This window comes from Falco naumanni, chromosome 2 (assembly GCF_017639655.2).
Source record: "Falco naumanni isolate bFalNau1 chromosome 2, bFalNau1.pat, whole genome shotgun sequence".
NCBI lineage: Eukaryota > Metazoa > Chordata > Aves > Falconiformes > Falconidae > Falco > Falco naumanni.
The window spans coordinates 65,296,372-65,314,071 of NC_054055.1; positions in this window are offsets into that span (position 1 = coordinate 65,296,372).

Below are 17,700 nucleotides of genomic sequence, written 5' to 3' on the forward strand. Positions count from 1 at the left end.
CACTGCAAAAAGCTATGGTTCATTTTTTTTTCCTAAAATTGTATTTTTTTAAATGTGATAATATTATAAGAATAAAGCAAGTAAGAGAAATATAGTTTTCTATGCTTTTCATTATGTTTTTTGTAATTTTTTCAGTATTGATACACATTAAGATTTTGTCCCTTTTTATTTCTGATTTTCTTCATTATGATTCTTCCTTTCCTGTGAGTCAGTTACAATATGTAATTAATGAGAAACCAGCAATTTAAAAAAAAAATAAAACCTTTTCATTTATATTTTTGTGGATTGTTCAAATGAATTCCTGAATCATATTCTCTAATGTAAAAGTCAAATGCAGTATGGTCATGAAGCATAATGTCATTATACTGGTATATAAAGCTCACAGGATCTGTCATTCTTCAAGTGCTACCTGTACTTTGATTGAAACAACATTGAATATCAGCAGGAAAACTAGAAGAAGGCTTCTATTCTTCAGACTGGTGTCTGGCTTTTATGGTTTTGCAAGCTGCTTAACTCTAGATTTCCCAGGCTACATGTGCGATTCAAGGTCAATGATCCTATAGTTTTAAATCCTGTGCACAAGAGGTTACCATGTCCCATTGTCTGTAGCTTAGGATTTCCAATGGCAGCTAACTGTTTATGTGCTGGTAAAATGCTGGAAGGTATCTGAAATCACTTTATGCTAAGTTCCATGGACTGTTCTATAACACATCTTATCAACCTATACTGGAGAACTCAGCCTTGCAGTAAAGAAGTGTCAGACACGAAGGGCCTTATTATCTCATCTGATATGTGATCCATGCACACAACAATGTGAGTTGCAGCTGAAGCCACGAAGAGAAGTACAAATAGGTGGCAGCGAGGGAAACAGATGCCATGCCAGCTTTATGCATTGAGTCGTGTGGCCTGTACCAGAATACCAAGGTTACTATGCCCAAGACTATGGCATGGCTTTAAGAAGTGACAAAACCAGTAAGAAAGCATCATTGTGTCGCACTTGGGTACCTATGAGGATTCATATCAGTCTTCTCCAGCATGGACTCACCTACTTTTCCTGCCACCCACCTGCCAGTCAGGGCCTCCGGTAGGGTTTTGTTCCTGTATCCCTCAACGCTCTCAGTGATGAGAAGCAGAGCTCTCCACACACAGGTGTGCAAGTTGAGCAGCTACTCTACTCTGCTGACATTAGCAAAAGAAAGGAGATTGCACGTTCTGCTTCAGATTGATTTTATAACACCTTTTTTACTCATCAGCGTAAAGTCTCATTTTAACCTGCTTATTAGTACCTCGATGGCCAAATAGGAGAAGGTTGCCATTCACATGCACGCAGATGACTGAACCACAAGCTTTTGGCACAGCCAAGTGTAGGCTGGAAGGACTGCATTGCTCCCCCGCGAGCACTCCCCAGGAGCCTGTGCTTCAACAGGCATGGCTTGGCCCAGCACCCCTTAGAGCCCTTCTCTGTGCCCTGTGCAGAGTAGGAGCAGGGCTTAGCTTCACCCAGCTCCTGTGTGGCAGGAGCAAGTGTTTAGGCCCTGGGCATGAGGACAGAAAGTGTGCCTTCAGAGCACGACACAAAGCACAGCAGCGGGTCACACACGCCATGCTCCAGGGTTGATGACCATCCAGCCAGCAGTGACGCTCCAGCACCTAGAGAGGCTTGCAGCCTCCAGCGCGTACAGTCTTAACACTCTGTCCCATGGATGGCTGTTTCCAGTAATGCTAGATGGAGTGATTCTTTCAGATAGCAGAGCAGCATATTTGTAAAACTATTCCCAAGGATTTTAATCTCTGTATTTAGAAGTGGCTAACAAATACCAAGTGCAAGCAAGGTCATTGTTGCCTAGAACAAATCACAAAAATCTTAATAGTGGACAATTCTTGATGAGATTGTTACAAACATCACAGGATGATCTTTTAAGTCAGATCCTAAAAAACAGAGTAATTGTTTTTGGAAATGTATATACACAAAGTAAAAGCAAATAAAGCTATCAAACCGAACAGTTTTTTATTCCTTGTCAGTCTTCTTGCGACTATTCTGAATGTCCAACAACAGCCTTCTTTTCATCTCCTTAAACTCCCGCTTCTTCCACAGGGAGAAATGCAAGGAGCTTATGAAGTGATGTTTATCCAGTGCACTTTTAGGAACATCCAGAATCCCAAGCACATCCCAGACATGAAGAAATCAGTTTACTGCCTGAGCTTATAAACTAACCCCCACAAGTATTGGCCCTGCAAAAATTTATTCATGGATTTAAATGTAAGTATGTGAGTAGTCCCTTGCTTACACTTGAGTGTTTGCTTAAAAGCGTATATAAAATGTGTGTGTAATTATTGTCCTAGCTTAGTTCCAGCATACAGAGGTTACAAAGTCACTTAGGAAATATACAGAAAGAAATGGAATACTCAACCTGATGCTAGCCAGTTCTCTGGGACCAGACAAAGACACTTTTTAAAATCAGCCAAACCTTGCCAGACTGTCTTCACAGGGGTCTCAAATGTGGTAGGATTCATCTGTTTTAACATTTAAAAGTCATCTGTCTAGATCTGAAATTAGGGTTCCTTTATCATACTGACAAGAAACGTGCATATCCAGAGGCACTTCATCTCACGCTAAGGCAGGTATCTAAGAGTGTGATCTTCTATCCCTGGTGAGGGTTATCCCTTCTATCCATTACTAGGATTTGGAAAATACTTACAAGGAGCTGCTACTGTTCTTCCAAAGTTCCACATTCAATTCCTTCTGCATCCCAACTCCAACAGTGACCTCTGGATAAGTGAGGAACAAAAGGCCAATTTATTCTTCGTGTCATTTTAACACTGTCTTCATACTCCTTTCTAGGTAATCATTTCCATGAAACTGCCACGATGGAGATACAGCATAAGAAATCTAGAAGGCGCCATCCTCAGGACACTGAGGATTTTGTTTTTACAGTATTTCAGAGACACTAGCCAAGCATCTGCAAAAGAAGGTCCCTATTTTACATCTTTAAAATTATCCTTTTCGAAGCACCTGCTGAAGCCAACGGTTGGTTTTTTTTGCAGGAAGACTGGATCGTAGGTGTGGGAGGTAGTGCTCCACGCTATGGAAAAATTAGGAGGATCTATGTTCACTCATAACATCCAGAACATGTCTATGGCCTTAATCCTAAATAAACAGAAATCCTGCTGCTAATTGCAATCCCACAAGACGTGGCATTTAATTATCAGTTAATACTGAGGCTGTATTTTGGCCCCTATGTCAGGATTGTGACCTAGACAGTTCACAGCCCTGCAAACAGGCAGCATGAGGACAAGGTACAGCTGCAGCCCATAAACAAGTTCTGTTGGGTTCCCAGTCATGAATACCTGCCAGAGAGCATGCAGGACCTTCCTGCTCTAGTATCTGCCAAGGACACTGGGGGAATTTTGCAGATTAAGCAGGATTCTCTGCTTGCACAGCTTTCACTGTTTGCCGTGCCCAGTCTAACTGGGGTATTGGGTACCTGAGATCCATCTTGCCCAATGAAGAGAGAGAGGCTCCAGTTCCAGCTATCATTTTCCAAAGCAGGGCTTTAGTAGGGAAGAAGTGTGACATGTCTCTAAGTGTTAGCAGGGGCAGGCAGGTGTGAGGAAAAGAAAGAAGGTCACATTCATTAGTAATGTGTCCAAGACAGATATACACAACTACTGTGGTTTTTTAAAATTTGGAGCTGTAAATTAAATAAATGGCCAAATGACATAAGAAATTAACAAGTCCATTTTCATATCCAAACAATAATTTCAGGAGTTAAAAAATAGTGGAAATACTGCAACAATGTCCAGACTTTTTAAATTTTCAGATTTCATGATATAAAGTCTCAATTTTTTTGCTTAGTCAAATTTATTGATCTCAACCCAGCATTTCTCATACACACTTAGTATGAATACATTGTTTTCACTTCTTGCGCAAGACAGTAGATTTTTCTAAGCACTGTACTGAAATAAATACCCCACTTTTCTGTGCCTTTTCTTTCTCTGGTTTTCCTTTTTCAGGGATTTTCATACTATTCAAAACAATCCCATATTGCTGGAAATCTAATCCATTTTTTGCGTACTGCACTAGCGAGTCACTAAAACAAAAAAGGTGTAACTTTGTTACCAATTGTTCCAAAAAACCTGAACTAAAGCAGAGGGCAAAGGGAAACAAATGTTTTAGCTTGTTTTTAAAGCCTCAGTGGGTTCCCATATACATACATATGCATGTAAAACATATAGATATACTTATAAAATACAAAGAAATCAGATGAGGTAATAGCACCCCCTTCTGAGAGTTAGGACCAAAGCTTATAACCTCACTTTAAACCAAATCAGGACACTTTTCATCATGGTGCTACGGCTCTTTGATATGCAGCTCCTACTTCATCTTTTGCCCTACTGCGCTAAACTAGAGATGTACATACTATTCACTTAGCATTTATCTGCTCCTCCCTCTGTCACTGCAAGAACTGGTCAGTTACAAGACAGCAGTTATAATCTGGAGCTAGGAAGTCCATGAATAATTATTTTATTCAGCTTACTTTTTCAATTATTCCATGTATAAAGTGGTCCATGAACTGGTTGTTTTGGATGAGATGGAGAGTTGGCTTCAGTGTTTGTGGTCAGGGGATGGGTGGATGAAGGTGTGAAGGGCTGATGTAGCTCAGCAGGAATACCACTCCGTTCTTCAGCAACTCAGTTTTCCTGGGGGTGGAACTTTTGAAATGGGCACAGCCTCCTCTTCCCCATTCCCTCTGCCTCCTTTAGTCTGCAATTAGGGCAGGAAAGGACCAAGAGCCCACCTCCCTCTTGCAGCAGCAAGAGGTCAAGGAGCAGTATCTGTAATAACTAATGGAATTATACCCAGAGCCACTCCAGGATCACAAGGGCTTTGATAAGGCTCTTTATGAGCCTCCCTTACCATGTACCTACATCAGCAAACATTGGCTCAGTTCCCGCCCTGGCCTGGCAAAAATGTTACCTTACCTTCCAAAAGAAGTACAATTGCCACACTGTAAGGGAACAAACAGACCAAGATGATTTCCTGCCTCATCCATCCTCTCCTGATAGTAAATTCCCCCTCAGGCAGTCTCATCTCAATTGGAATGAGAAGACGCTTCTCCCACTTGCTCAACACAACATGGGCTCAGCTACACATAGTGGTACAAACAGAGCTCTTGCAATTCAGCAAAGGGCAGTCCTGTGAGTGGCTCCGTCCCTCCAGGCAAGGCTTCAGTGGTGTTGAACCACTACCCTAGCAGCCCACAGCTCACCAGCCCAAAGCCCAAGTAAGTCATACCCAATAACAGTAAATCACATCACAAAACCCTCAGAGAGTAACTGGGAAATATAGCCAGGGTGAAGAGTTAAAAGGAGAATAAAACAGTGCTTCTCAAATTCCCACTTCTCCCTGAAAAACGATTTCTGATATTTCTCAGCATGCTGTCTGGATATACAGTAGTTTGCATAGATGTTGCTGCAAAAAAACTTCTGTAGGGTTTGCCACAAAACAGCTAAGGAAAAAGAGAAATGGTATTTACTCTTTTTTGAGCTGCAGAAAAAAGAAAGGTGTTTGATGAAAGGTATTAGTCTCAAGAAAAATAGTGAAGAAACTCTGCAACTTAAAGCACAGAAATCCACATGACACTTAGCTATGTATAATTTACCATGACAAATCAGTGTTCCAGCAGAAAGTCACAGCATGTGAAGAAAAAAATTAGCACAAGCTGAAGATAGACACCATTTTCTACTTGAAGTGCCAGAAAGAAAAAAAAAAAGTAAAAATTAAGCCAAACAAATAGAAACAAAACCCAATAACACTGAAAGGGAAAGAAGCTCTTCCAGGACATGTATAAAGGAGTGCACCACAGAAATTCAACATAGGAATACCATAGCATCATAAGGAAAATAGTATATCTGAAAAAATTATTAAAATCCACAAAAATCCATGCGAAAATGCTGAATCTGAAGGAAGACCTCTCAGAAGAGTTTTTTGCAAGCCAAAACCTGTAGCAAGCAAGATGTCAAGGTAGGTATGAGTAAAGGTACTGCGATAAGAATGAATCAATTACAGTACATAAAAGTGGAAATACCTGAAGCCCAAATTACAGTGGTGCTTGGTTTTGGCTCAATAGTATTACATGTAGGGATTTTGCATGTGAATAAAAGCCTCCAGTACACTCAGAGAAAGCACAAAAATGAAACTGATTTAGGGGAATGAGTACAAATGGTGCCTACGCACTTGGGATCTCTCAGGCCAAGGGTAGTAAACATGCAGGCTAATGCCCAAATTCCCAAAAACAAAAGCACACAGATCACAGTATTAATAAATTCATGCAGAAAACGCAATACATCAACATGACTGACAAGCATATATATTTTGTCCTAGGGTTCTTTAAAAATAGTTGCTGATAAAACGGGATTTCTATTACAAGCAAATAGTCATATATTTAGTAGTCCTTTGTTAATTTCACAAATCTTAATCTCATCAAATAACAGCTATATGTCCAGGAACTCCTCTGAAAAAGGTGTCTCCCAGTGTCTGGAAGATTATCTAATTACAATTTATAGAAACTTACAGCAAGGATGACTGACTAAAGGCAGAAGTCATGGAGAGCATTAGGAAAAAAAAAGAAGAAGTGTGTGAGAGAGCAAGCAAACTTCACTTTCTCATATGTAAAGTGAGGGGAATTACACCTGTCCTTAAGTACTGTGATGAGTGATGTCAGTCTCTGATGTCAGATCTGGTCAGGTTTTCTTGCTTTCCTTCTGCTCTTTTCCTCTACTTGCCTCTTTCTCTCTCCTGCTATGTACAGAATCCACATCAACATGAAAAACCTGTTATCAGTTCTTATGAAGTCCTTTTAGATTTATCTGTGTTATCTAAAAGGTGCTCTTAAAAGCCCCGTTTGGGGCAGTCCCAACAGAGAATAGAAGATCACTCTTAACTCCGGGCTGAGTCAGGGGAAAGGTAGATGGCTTCTCCTGGGAACACAAGGGAAGTTGCAGAGATCCTTTGTCCTGGAAATCCCACCCTGAGCAGGATGATCAAGAGCTAACAGCTCTTCCTTGCTCTCTCTAGGCACTGGCAGCTGTCCACAGAAGGAAACTGTGTTACTGTGTCTGGAAGGAGAATTGCACACCCATGCACTCCCATCCCTAACAGGTATTGCTATCCCTGAGCTGGCACCAGAGTCTAACTAATTCAGAAGCATTTAAGATTGACTACCGACCAAGACCCTTTACTCTTCTTTGCTAACAGCTCCTGCCGCACTCATTCTTTAGCATGGCTGCAAAAACCTATTTAACACTTGCAGTATTGGATCTGACCCTCTTCTCCAGCCAGTATGGCTCTGAGTCAGTGGATTACCTGTGCACAAGGTGGGAGCTCTCTATTGCACCAGCTAAATGTTTCACAGATCACCTGGAAATAAAAACGGCATCTGACCAGCCACAAAATAATCCATTAAAACAAGCAGCATCTCCTTTGAGGTGAGAACAAGAGACAAAACCCTTGTATTACCAATGGTTCTTAACATATTTGCCTGGCCCAATATTTCAGAACAGTCTACTGGGTTAGATTTGGACTGGAAACTTAGACAGGACCTTGAAAATCAACATAACAGATTCTGTGATGAAATATGAAGTTATCATGCAAGAAAAGAGACAGCAATTTTTCCTCAGTACTTTTTTACATTTCTGTCATAGTTCTCCTAATACTTTGGAAGACTTGGAGACTTAACATTTCCATTGACTAGTTCAAAGACAAAATGTCCATTCAGTACTGGTGATATGACTTTTCTACCGTTTGTGTGAAATGGTTACCAAATCGCATACATCTCAAAAGATGGACTCTGGGAAAAAAACCTGAACCAATCACACCAAAAGTAATCATAGTAAAAAAGATGCAGAGACTAAGGACATACAAAATTACATGCCTCTCAATAAAGATTTCTTGGGGGTTTGAGGCTATCTACGAAATTACACAATATACTATGCCAAGAAAAAAAAGTAGGAAACTATTTCATAATCATAATCCATACAGGTATACCATACATACGTAAAGCTGAGGTAGGGCTTACTAAGTTTTTCTAACCAGATAGGATTTGAAATGTTGCAGCAGTCTGCAGACAAGCTAAGGACAAGGTTTGCAGCATCAACTGTGGGACGGAACTATGCACATCTGTCCAGCAATAAACATGCAAATACCGCTCAACACTGTGTGCCATATCAACTGAAGCAACAAATTGCAACAAGCTGTTTATTTTATGGCAAAATATTTACATCCCAAACAAAAAGTCAACTGAAAATTCTGTTTACTATTAGCAGTCTCAATAGGCTAAATAACACTAGCTTTTGAATTTTGTGTGGGAATATAAATGTTACACAAACCCAAGGAACAATCAAGATGCTAAAGTGTCATGTGAATGAAGTACAACTGATTAGAGCAACTGAAAGCCCAGCACAGAACTGTCACCCTAGCAGGTGACCACAGTGGCACAGTAAAGCCAGCCTCATGGCAAACGCAGTCTCAGTGGCCACAAACTGCTGGTGAAAATAGGCAATGCAAAGCACCACCTCAAGGCTGGAGAGCCACAGCCAAATGTAAACAAGGTTACAGCAGCTTAACAAGCCTGTGTCTCCCCGCTAAGCTACAGCAACAGGCACGACACCCCAATGGAAGGTGAAATGCTCCAGCCTTCAGCAGGACAGGGGATGCTTGCTGCAGGTCGGTGTCTTCAACCCAAAGCCCAAGCTGATGTGTTTTGGAGGGTGGCCAAGGAACTAATGCAGGAGATCAAACCCTTAGCCTCATCTTCTCTGCACTACCAGGCAGACAAGTGATGCAGTGCAAACATATCATCTCAAAAGGGTCTCCCTGGAAAGACACAAGGGGAATTACGTCCCCTCTGGTCAGAAGGAAGGAAAACCCATGTCTGCTGTGGGACGCTTTCCTGAATCAAGGTGTGCTGGGGCTTGGGGCTCCCTCCTTACCCTGCTGATATGCTGTCACACCAAGCTGAAGTGGCTCAGCTGGATCCAGCACCTCTTGATAATCAGTGAACATAAGTGTGGCATTGAATTGAGGCACAGCTTTGCCTCTTCCACTGCTGGCAGGGCTCTTGCTAGCTCCAGCCCCTCTGCTCAGCATGACAACGCATCAGCAGGCCACGCTGAGAAGAGAAACATGAGGCACAAAGGAGCAATGCTAACAGAGGCAGGTGGATATGAAGAAGGAGAGCTGAAAGCCTGTGGGCAAAGAGGAGAAGGAAGGAAAAATTAGGTTGACAAGCATTTGAACAAAGACTTTGCGGGGGGGGGAGGGGGGGAAAGAGTAATGTATTTCTGTGCTTGCACTTTTCCCTTAACACAGGCAAAGCAAGAAGCAGAAATGCTGGTTTTAATCCCGTTCCTGATGAAATTCAGAAAGGAAATAGAAAAGAGATTCAAAGGCAGAGCTCTGAGAGCTCCTGCTCCTGGGCTGCTAGGCCAATAATTTCCAAGCTGTGGTCCATTGTGACTTGTACCACCAGGCTGTGTTTACACTCTGACTTAGTGCCAGCAGTACTGCTGGATAAGGCCTTTCAGCAGATCAGCATCAAATCCTATTTTCAAAGATTTAAAACAAAAACAAAACCACCACCAACAGCAACAAAAGCCTCATTAAAAAAATTTGCTCTGAACAAAACCTCGGCATGATATTGTACATCCTGGACAATTCCCCCACCAACTTTTAAATGAACATATTTGGGCATTATAAGATGTCCATTCTGTGTGGATTTTGTAGGCATTGTGAAAGGTATATGGTTCCAAGGTTTATCAATTGTTTTCTGGGTAAGAAAGTACATCTTGTGCAGGAACATAAAGGAGGCCCACACAATCTACAAAATAACATTCAAGTTGGATGAGAAGCAAATTTAAAATTACCAGGGCCTTCTAATATTCAGACTCCACCCTCTTGATGTGTTTTGCAAGAAGTGCAGCTGGGGCACTGGAGGATGCAGCCATGTACTCAACGTTAGCCACACAGAGCTTGGTACTGGAGCAGACAGTCTCTGCTTCTGTGCCATGGCGTCAATGATACCTGCTATGTCTCCACAAACTTCTCTTGTGCACATGAATAGAAAAGCATATTTTAAAGACTACAGGGAATGGAAATCTCTGGTCACCCTGAGATTGAAAAAGGTAGTGCAAGCTCTGGGACAACCCAGGCAAAAAGCTTTTGCTCAATTGACTAAAGGTGAAGCTAGAATAATTAGCTTACACTGCAGTTTTACAAGGGCACTTGATAAACTGAAACCAGACAAATACAAGCGTGTAGGAAGGTACATTGCTGGTTCCTGTCTCTCACATCCACCATTTTCAACTCACTTCTCAGAACAGGACTTGAAGAGTAAATACAGCATTTCATCCCATCTCGCTGTATCCTGGCAAGTGCAATATACAGCAAATAGATAAATAAAGATCACTTCAATCACCCAACAGCTCAGAGGCTACTGACAAGTATATAATCGTGCTATGCAATCTTGAAAGGCTTTTTATGACGAAGCATAGTCAAAGAGTAAATTACTCACCCTTCTGAAAGGCCCACAGTGCGGTGTCCTGGAGCATCAACTCGCACCAGAGAGACGAGTGCCCAGTGAACAGCAGGCATAATTTTTTCTGACCCAGATGTGTGCTTTGAGAACACCGGACCCCACAAATCACATCAGAAAGCTAAAGAAGCCTGACTTCAAGCACACTGCTACAGCTACTTACCAAATGCCTCTAGAATTAAGAACTGCAACACAAAGACAGCAACAACAATTGATTTCCTATATCCGTGATCGATGGCTACATTCAGTTAACTTGGGTGCATGCTGGGGTAGCAGAGCATGTGCAAGTAGCATGGTACTGAAATATTCTGCAAGAATGTTTTAACTGCGAGAGCACCAGCAAAAGTCAAGGTGTGAATATTTTTGCCCCATTACTGCTTCTTTTGCCTTCCTTGCTCCAGATATCTTTGTCTTTTGTACAGTCTCTCCTAAATGAAGAAGCAAAGCATGTGTGTGAGGGAGTGCATACCCAAGAAGCCTTAGAAAAATCTTAAAACAGTACTTGTTTCTCCCTTTCAGTACCAGGGATGTGACTTCAGTAGGCACACAAGGTCTGTTCTCTCCTGGCTGGCGTAGTCACACTTCTGAGCCTGCATTTCTTGCCTGGAGCAGCAGTCACTTTGTTATCCGTCCAGCCAGCATCCTTTTGTTGATCAGTGAAGTTTTGGCACTGCAGATGTGATAAGAATAAAAACATTTAAGCAATCGGTTAATCTAACAAATATGTTAAATATAGCAAGACAATGAGATCGAATGCCCACTGCTTTCATTGGCACCAGACATAAATCTCAGAGAAAATTGCACAGATGCAATCACAGTTGAACACGAGAAGTGTTTGGCACATTTGAGCTCTGCTACCCTGAAGATAAGACTTGAAAAAAGGACAGACTGCCTATCAATACCTTCACAGAGCACACCCTTTTGAGCTCTATAAATACATTACATTCTCACCACAATACTTTTTTTTTCCCCCAGGGCTGTCTTTAAACATACATGTCCTCATTTCTAACTCATGATTTTTTTTTTAAGCATCGTTCTGATAACTTTTCCCAGCTTTGAATTATTAGTGAGCTATTTAATTGTAGCTAACATTTACTGACATTAGTCAAAAGTCTCTGTTGATACACAAAGCTATTTATAAAATAAGTACTTTTAATAAATTATTTAAAATAAGGCAGTTGTCAGCTGTTTGCAGGTACCCCTCAGTCAAGTCTTATTAATGAAAGGTGGGAAGCAACTTCCTGCAGGAGACTGCTCTGAGACTTGCAATTAAAGCAAATCTGTTTCACACTGTAATGGTTGAGTGTTGTCTCCAAATTGAACACGACTCTTTAGGGGATAGCTGAATTTTCCAGGCAATTTGTTTAATTAGCAACTCTACTAAATTTTATAGGGAATTTTAAAACACAACTTTTTGAGAATAGACCTTATTTTTCACCTCACATTTTTATGTTCCTCTCATGACAAACCATTTTTCAACTTTTAGCATAGAGCAAATATGTTCTTCTCTCATTCAAGATAAGAGTAAGAGATTTTCTTGAAGAAGTTAATTCAAGTTAACTTTTTAATGCACCTTAGGTAAAATGTATTCACCTCCCCTATGGGCTTTCCTATTAAGAGTTAAAGCTGCCCTGATTTGAAACACCTTTCAACCACCACAGCAGGAAATAAATGAAACTTAGAACTAAGCCCATTTTAATCTTGAATGAGAATGTACACATGAGTTTTAATGTGATGTAGCTAATCCACTTCAATTTCATAACTCTATTAATTCAAATGATCTCTTCTGAGCGATCACAACAAGATTATTCCTTGATTATTCAGAAAGCCACAACTGTTATTATCAGTTTAGAGTTAAATGAACAGCCCAGTAGCCTTAAGACAAAGTGGGAGGCTTCAGCTTCTCTTACAGCTCCAGAAACAGCCCATCTGGTGTTTCCATAGCACATGCCTTTCTGGTTAGAAGCCAAAGATCTTTTAATGTCTGGATTGTCACAACCACAGGATACCCAGAGACCAGTAAGGAAAACCACTGGCAATTGTCCAATACAAAAGCATTATGTTTTTTTATCTTGCCGTTGCACTGCTATCTAAATATCACTTTATGAAGTGCTGTGTCGATTGATCTGTCAAGCCTAGCAACGCTTATGTCCTTGTTGCTTTTAACCTACTTAAGAATAATGAGAAGGTACTAAAAATGCTCCAGCTTGTTTCTCTGGTGTTGAACCCAGGAATGCCTCTAGGCTCCTGCTTTTAGGTGTGCGTCTCAGCTGCACCTGAATCCAGGATACGTGAGGAGCTGATGTATAGCATCCCCTCTCCCCAGTTCCTCACTCCAGTGCTCTTGTCTTCATAGACAAAAATGGGGGCTCACAGACTGGAAAGAGCTGTGCCATATTACAGCATGATCCAGACAATCAGGGTGCCAGAGAAGATGCTATGCCACAGAAGAACTGAGGCAAAGTCATGGACACCACCACAGGCAAGCTGAAGAAGGACTTCTCTGATTCAGATTGACACCAAATTCAGGTTCCATAGATGACCAAGGCCCCAGGCATGACAGAGCACATTCATAAAACCCTTCACAGGAGGTGGACAAAGACAGCCATTCTTTCCATAAGGATATGGCTGGCAGAGATGGCAGGGGTGAGAATGAGATTTTGCTGAAACCAGCTAGGCCAAACACAAGTGAGGCACAGAGTGACCCTGTGGACACAAAAACGTTGGCATCACCCAGCTGGTCAGATGACAAGGGAAAAATTGCTGTGGCACTGCTAACTAAGCCCGAGACAGTGAGTTTTTGACCTCAGAGTCTGGAAGACCTTGACAGGTCTGGGGAAAATAGATACACACGAGAGTGAAGATGAATCCTTCATCCACACGCAATAACTGGAAGTATGACCTGACCCCCGTCATTAAAACAGAGACTTACACGGACCTGCAGCTATATGGCAATAGCTCTGCTAGCCTGTTGTGGCCACAGAGGCCTAGGAGCGCCACAGAGGCCATGCAACAGCTTGGAGGAAGGTCTGATTTTCCTACTGAACTGATGTATCTTGAGAGCAAGAACCTCATGTTAATGTGGACATCTCTGCCACTATCCACAGGCTTCACAGGTGGGTTACACTTACACTCATGAGATGACTGTTGAGATCACAGTCTTCACCTCCAAATACCCCACATAACCACACAGTCAGGGATAAATTATTTGGCATGGGGATTGCAAATTAGTTACACAGGCACTTTTGAAGCAATCTTCTGTACACCCAGTGTGGAAAATACACCAGCTGAAGGTTAGCATCACAGAAGCAGAACACAGTGTTGCTGAAATACCACGTAATGATGCAATCAGTTGGACAAATATGTAAGACTATCAGTAGACATGCCCCAGAGTAATTTTGGTTATCTGTGGGACACTTGAACATCCAAAACAGTCAAGAACCAGGGAGGCTCTGTGCCTACCAAGTCACTGTAGCCTCATCTGGCTTGAGTTTGATTTGAGGCTTTTAGAGATGTCATGCACTATCCTGCTCCACAGTTCAGCTCTGTCTCAGCATGAAATACTTTGTTCAGTTTTCAGTTTTACACTCCCCTTCATTAAGCTAAAAAAAGTATCTAACAAGAAGGAAGCCTCCTGGTCTGCTCCTCACTTGCACAGCTGTGGAAGGGCTGTTACATCAGATCCCCAAAACTCAAAAAGAGCACCTGTCTTTTCCCTTGGTTAGAATAAATTTTGAAACCAGGCAGAAAATTCCTCAAAGTCTGCCTCACTGTGTAAAAACTAATTTCCAGGGAATTCAAAGCACTTATGTTTGGCTGTAGGTAGGTGGGCTCAAAGTTAGCATCAATAATAAGTTTTGACACATCAAAACACAAGAAAGATTTAAAGTTATCATCAAACAAGCACACCTGCATCGGCAAGTTCAGCCATACTGAAGGCTACAAAACTGGTGAAGGGTTGTATTCTCCTAGAGTACAACAGACATCTAAACATCGCCCTTCAGTTTAGCATGCCTGAGGACTGCAAGGCCAGCAGTGCAGAAATGTAGACATATGTATCTAAAAGGATTTCAGCCTGCGCTCACAATAATTTTTCCCTCAAGATTCTCCAGGTTTGGAAAGCTAGAGAAAGGGAGCAAAACGTGGGGCAAATGTGGTTCTGAATAAAAAAGAAAACACCCTGAAACTTCTGGGGTGTTACTGGAAACTACAGCTTGCTAACATTTTTCCATCAAGTTTCAAACATGCTGGATAAAATGGCAGTGGTCCCCAGCCCCTGGATACAAGCCCTTTGAAATCTACGAGCACTATCACAAACACGAGATCGTGTATGCATGGCATGTACAATTGCACACAAGTTTCTGTGAGCAGACACAAACATGAAAGTTCACACAATAATTAAACAAACGGAAAGCAGAGCAGCTGGGAAGGTTCCAAACACCACGTCTTAGTTACTTAATCACCCTGCAAACACATTTCAGATTACTCCTTTTTTATTAGTTTCATGTTAAAATGCAAATCACATACTGTAGTTTTAATGAAACAATAACATAGAAAATAATTTTTGGCATAAAGATCTACTAAATAGATTTTTTTTCTCTCAAATTGGCTTGTCCGATACATCCTCTGCTCAGTTTTAGTTCCTTCTCTACATTGCAGTTCTTTTGGTAGGACGCCAAAGCCTGTCAATTAACAGTAAGCCTATCCCTTATGAACAGAAGCAGGGACTGTGATCATGTTCAACTAAGATCAAGGATTAGTAAATCAGCATGGCACCAGATTGCAGGCACTATTTAAACCCCACAGGCCTACAAGCCAATGCAGCAATATTATATTCCAGCTGGATGTGGAGAACAGAATCTCATAGTTACAGAGGAACTCACTTTTTACCTTTCCTGTGCAGGCAATTACAAGTCAACTTAAAATGAGCCCTGATTAAATCGTGTTGGCTTTCTCAAATGCCAGTTAGGAAACATTCACATGCTGTCACCACTGGTATCTTATCAAGGACTTTCCATCAAATTAAACATATTTCATTACACCTACAATAAATTATAGAAGACTGGATTTTTTACAAGCAAACCAAATATTGCGCCAAAGCTGGTGCAAAGGTTTCTCTTTAGAGCTTGAAGTACTGTAACGCTATCTTACCCCTTGCCTGGCACACGGCGTTGTTTCAAGGTTGTTTCTGCTGTTGGCTGCAGAATCAGGCACACCGCATATGGTGAAATATTTTGTTTGCTTAATAAACAGAATTTGAGTTCAGGGCTTGATTTGCATTGCCAGAAAATTGCCACCCAGTAGAGTATACCTCCCATCTTCCCTATAATCATTCCTTCCCTCAGAGATTCCCCTCCCCCTTCTTTTTCTTTTTTTTTTTTTCTTTTTCTTTTTCTTTTTTTTTTTTTTTCCTTAAGAAAAGGGTAGATTTCTTTTATCCCAGATCAAATGACAAGGGAAGGAGCTGAGATGTTTACTGCCAGGTAAAATACAAAGTCGTGGAGGTCCTGGGGGACCTCATTCCACAGCCCGACTGCCAGGTTGAAAACAAACGATATTATCAGAAAATGATCACAGAAAGCAAGCCTCGCTCAAAGAAAAAGTCTTTATTAACGTCTCTTTGAAATAACCTGAAAGCAAAGTCAAAGAACAACGAAGAAGGGTGAACTGCCTTGCTATCGCTGCCCCCACCAAAGATCGTTGCCTGACCGCTAGTCTTAACACGGTGATCGGTGTGCAACCAGGGAAGGTACTTGGACCTTTAAGCAGAGGTTTTGCTTTAGCACTGCCTCCCTCACTGAGCTGTAATTTTCTATACCTGAAAATTAAACCAGGAAGAGATCTGGTGCTCTGATTTTCAACCTTGATCCCTTTGACTTCTTTTTCTATGACAGGCATCGTGTAAGGAGGGTTCGAGGCCACCAGCTGAGTGGTCCTGATGTAGTAGTGTTCAAGTAGTGTCTTGGGAATTGTGCTAGAGCCGTTTCGTAACAGGCACACTGGCTATTTCTGCACGATTGTTCTCCCAAACCTGGGTTCTTCACCTGGTGTGCAAGAGCCGACCCACACACAGAGCCGAGACACTTGATTATTGCACGTCTGTGCAGGGATGGGTGCTAGGGGGTTACACCACAAAGTGAGCACATCTCTTAACACATGGTAAACCGTTTTATACACTTTGAACAATTGTTTACAATTACATATAGTCACACTTAATTCTCATCAGTTCTTAGGGGCCTCATCTCCATTTAAAGGTACAGTGTTCTTTCTTGTCACCCCCATGTTCTGTGAGGGGGGGGCTTTGTTAGTAGGGGGCTTTCTTTGCACAAGGATGGATCTTTTAGTATGCTAATTAGGATAGTTCACACATAGTTCAAATAATTCTGTTCAGTCTTATTAACCATTTGGTTCTCCTTGAGCTGATCTTGTTATTTCTTAGCCTGACATATTTATGGTGTCTATTCCTTCTCCCAAGGCCATGTCTTACAAACTACTTGTAAGCGTTAACATCCTGTTTGTCAAATTCTTTCTTGATTTTCATTATACATTTATTTTGAAAGTAAATAATTCTTGTATCACTGTGGAACCCCAAAATACGTGTCGGTTCTTGGGCTTGATGGGTTCTGCGGCCACATCTCTGCTCCATACTGGGAAGAGACCGGGCAGCAACAGGCCCCTCTCCCACCTCCCTCTTCTCTGGTTTCCTGTGAAAGGCAGATATGGGAACACCCAGGAGCACCATGTGGCACTGCCCAGCTAGATGTCATTTGGCATCAGCAGAGGGCCATGACAAAAGGGATGTGCGTCCAGACATACTGTGTATATTTGTGCTTTTGCCTGGGGTTCATCTCTCCTACCCTGAGAGATGTGTTACTTAAATGTCTGTTCCTGAGCCAGTCATCACTGGCTGTTTTTCTAATAAAAAAAGATAAATAAGCATTTTGAAGGTGTGATTCATGCTGTCTGAAAGCAGATACCAAAAATAGGGTCAAATTCTCTTCCAATTAATGTAACGGGAGCCCAGGGAGACTAGTACACATAGACAGTTATACTGCAAATATCTAAGGACAGCAGATATTTTAGCCTTTGTGGCTTGTCAGCATGGACC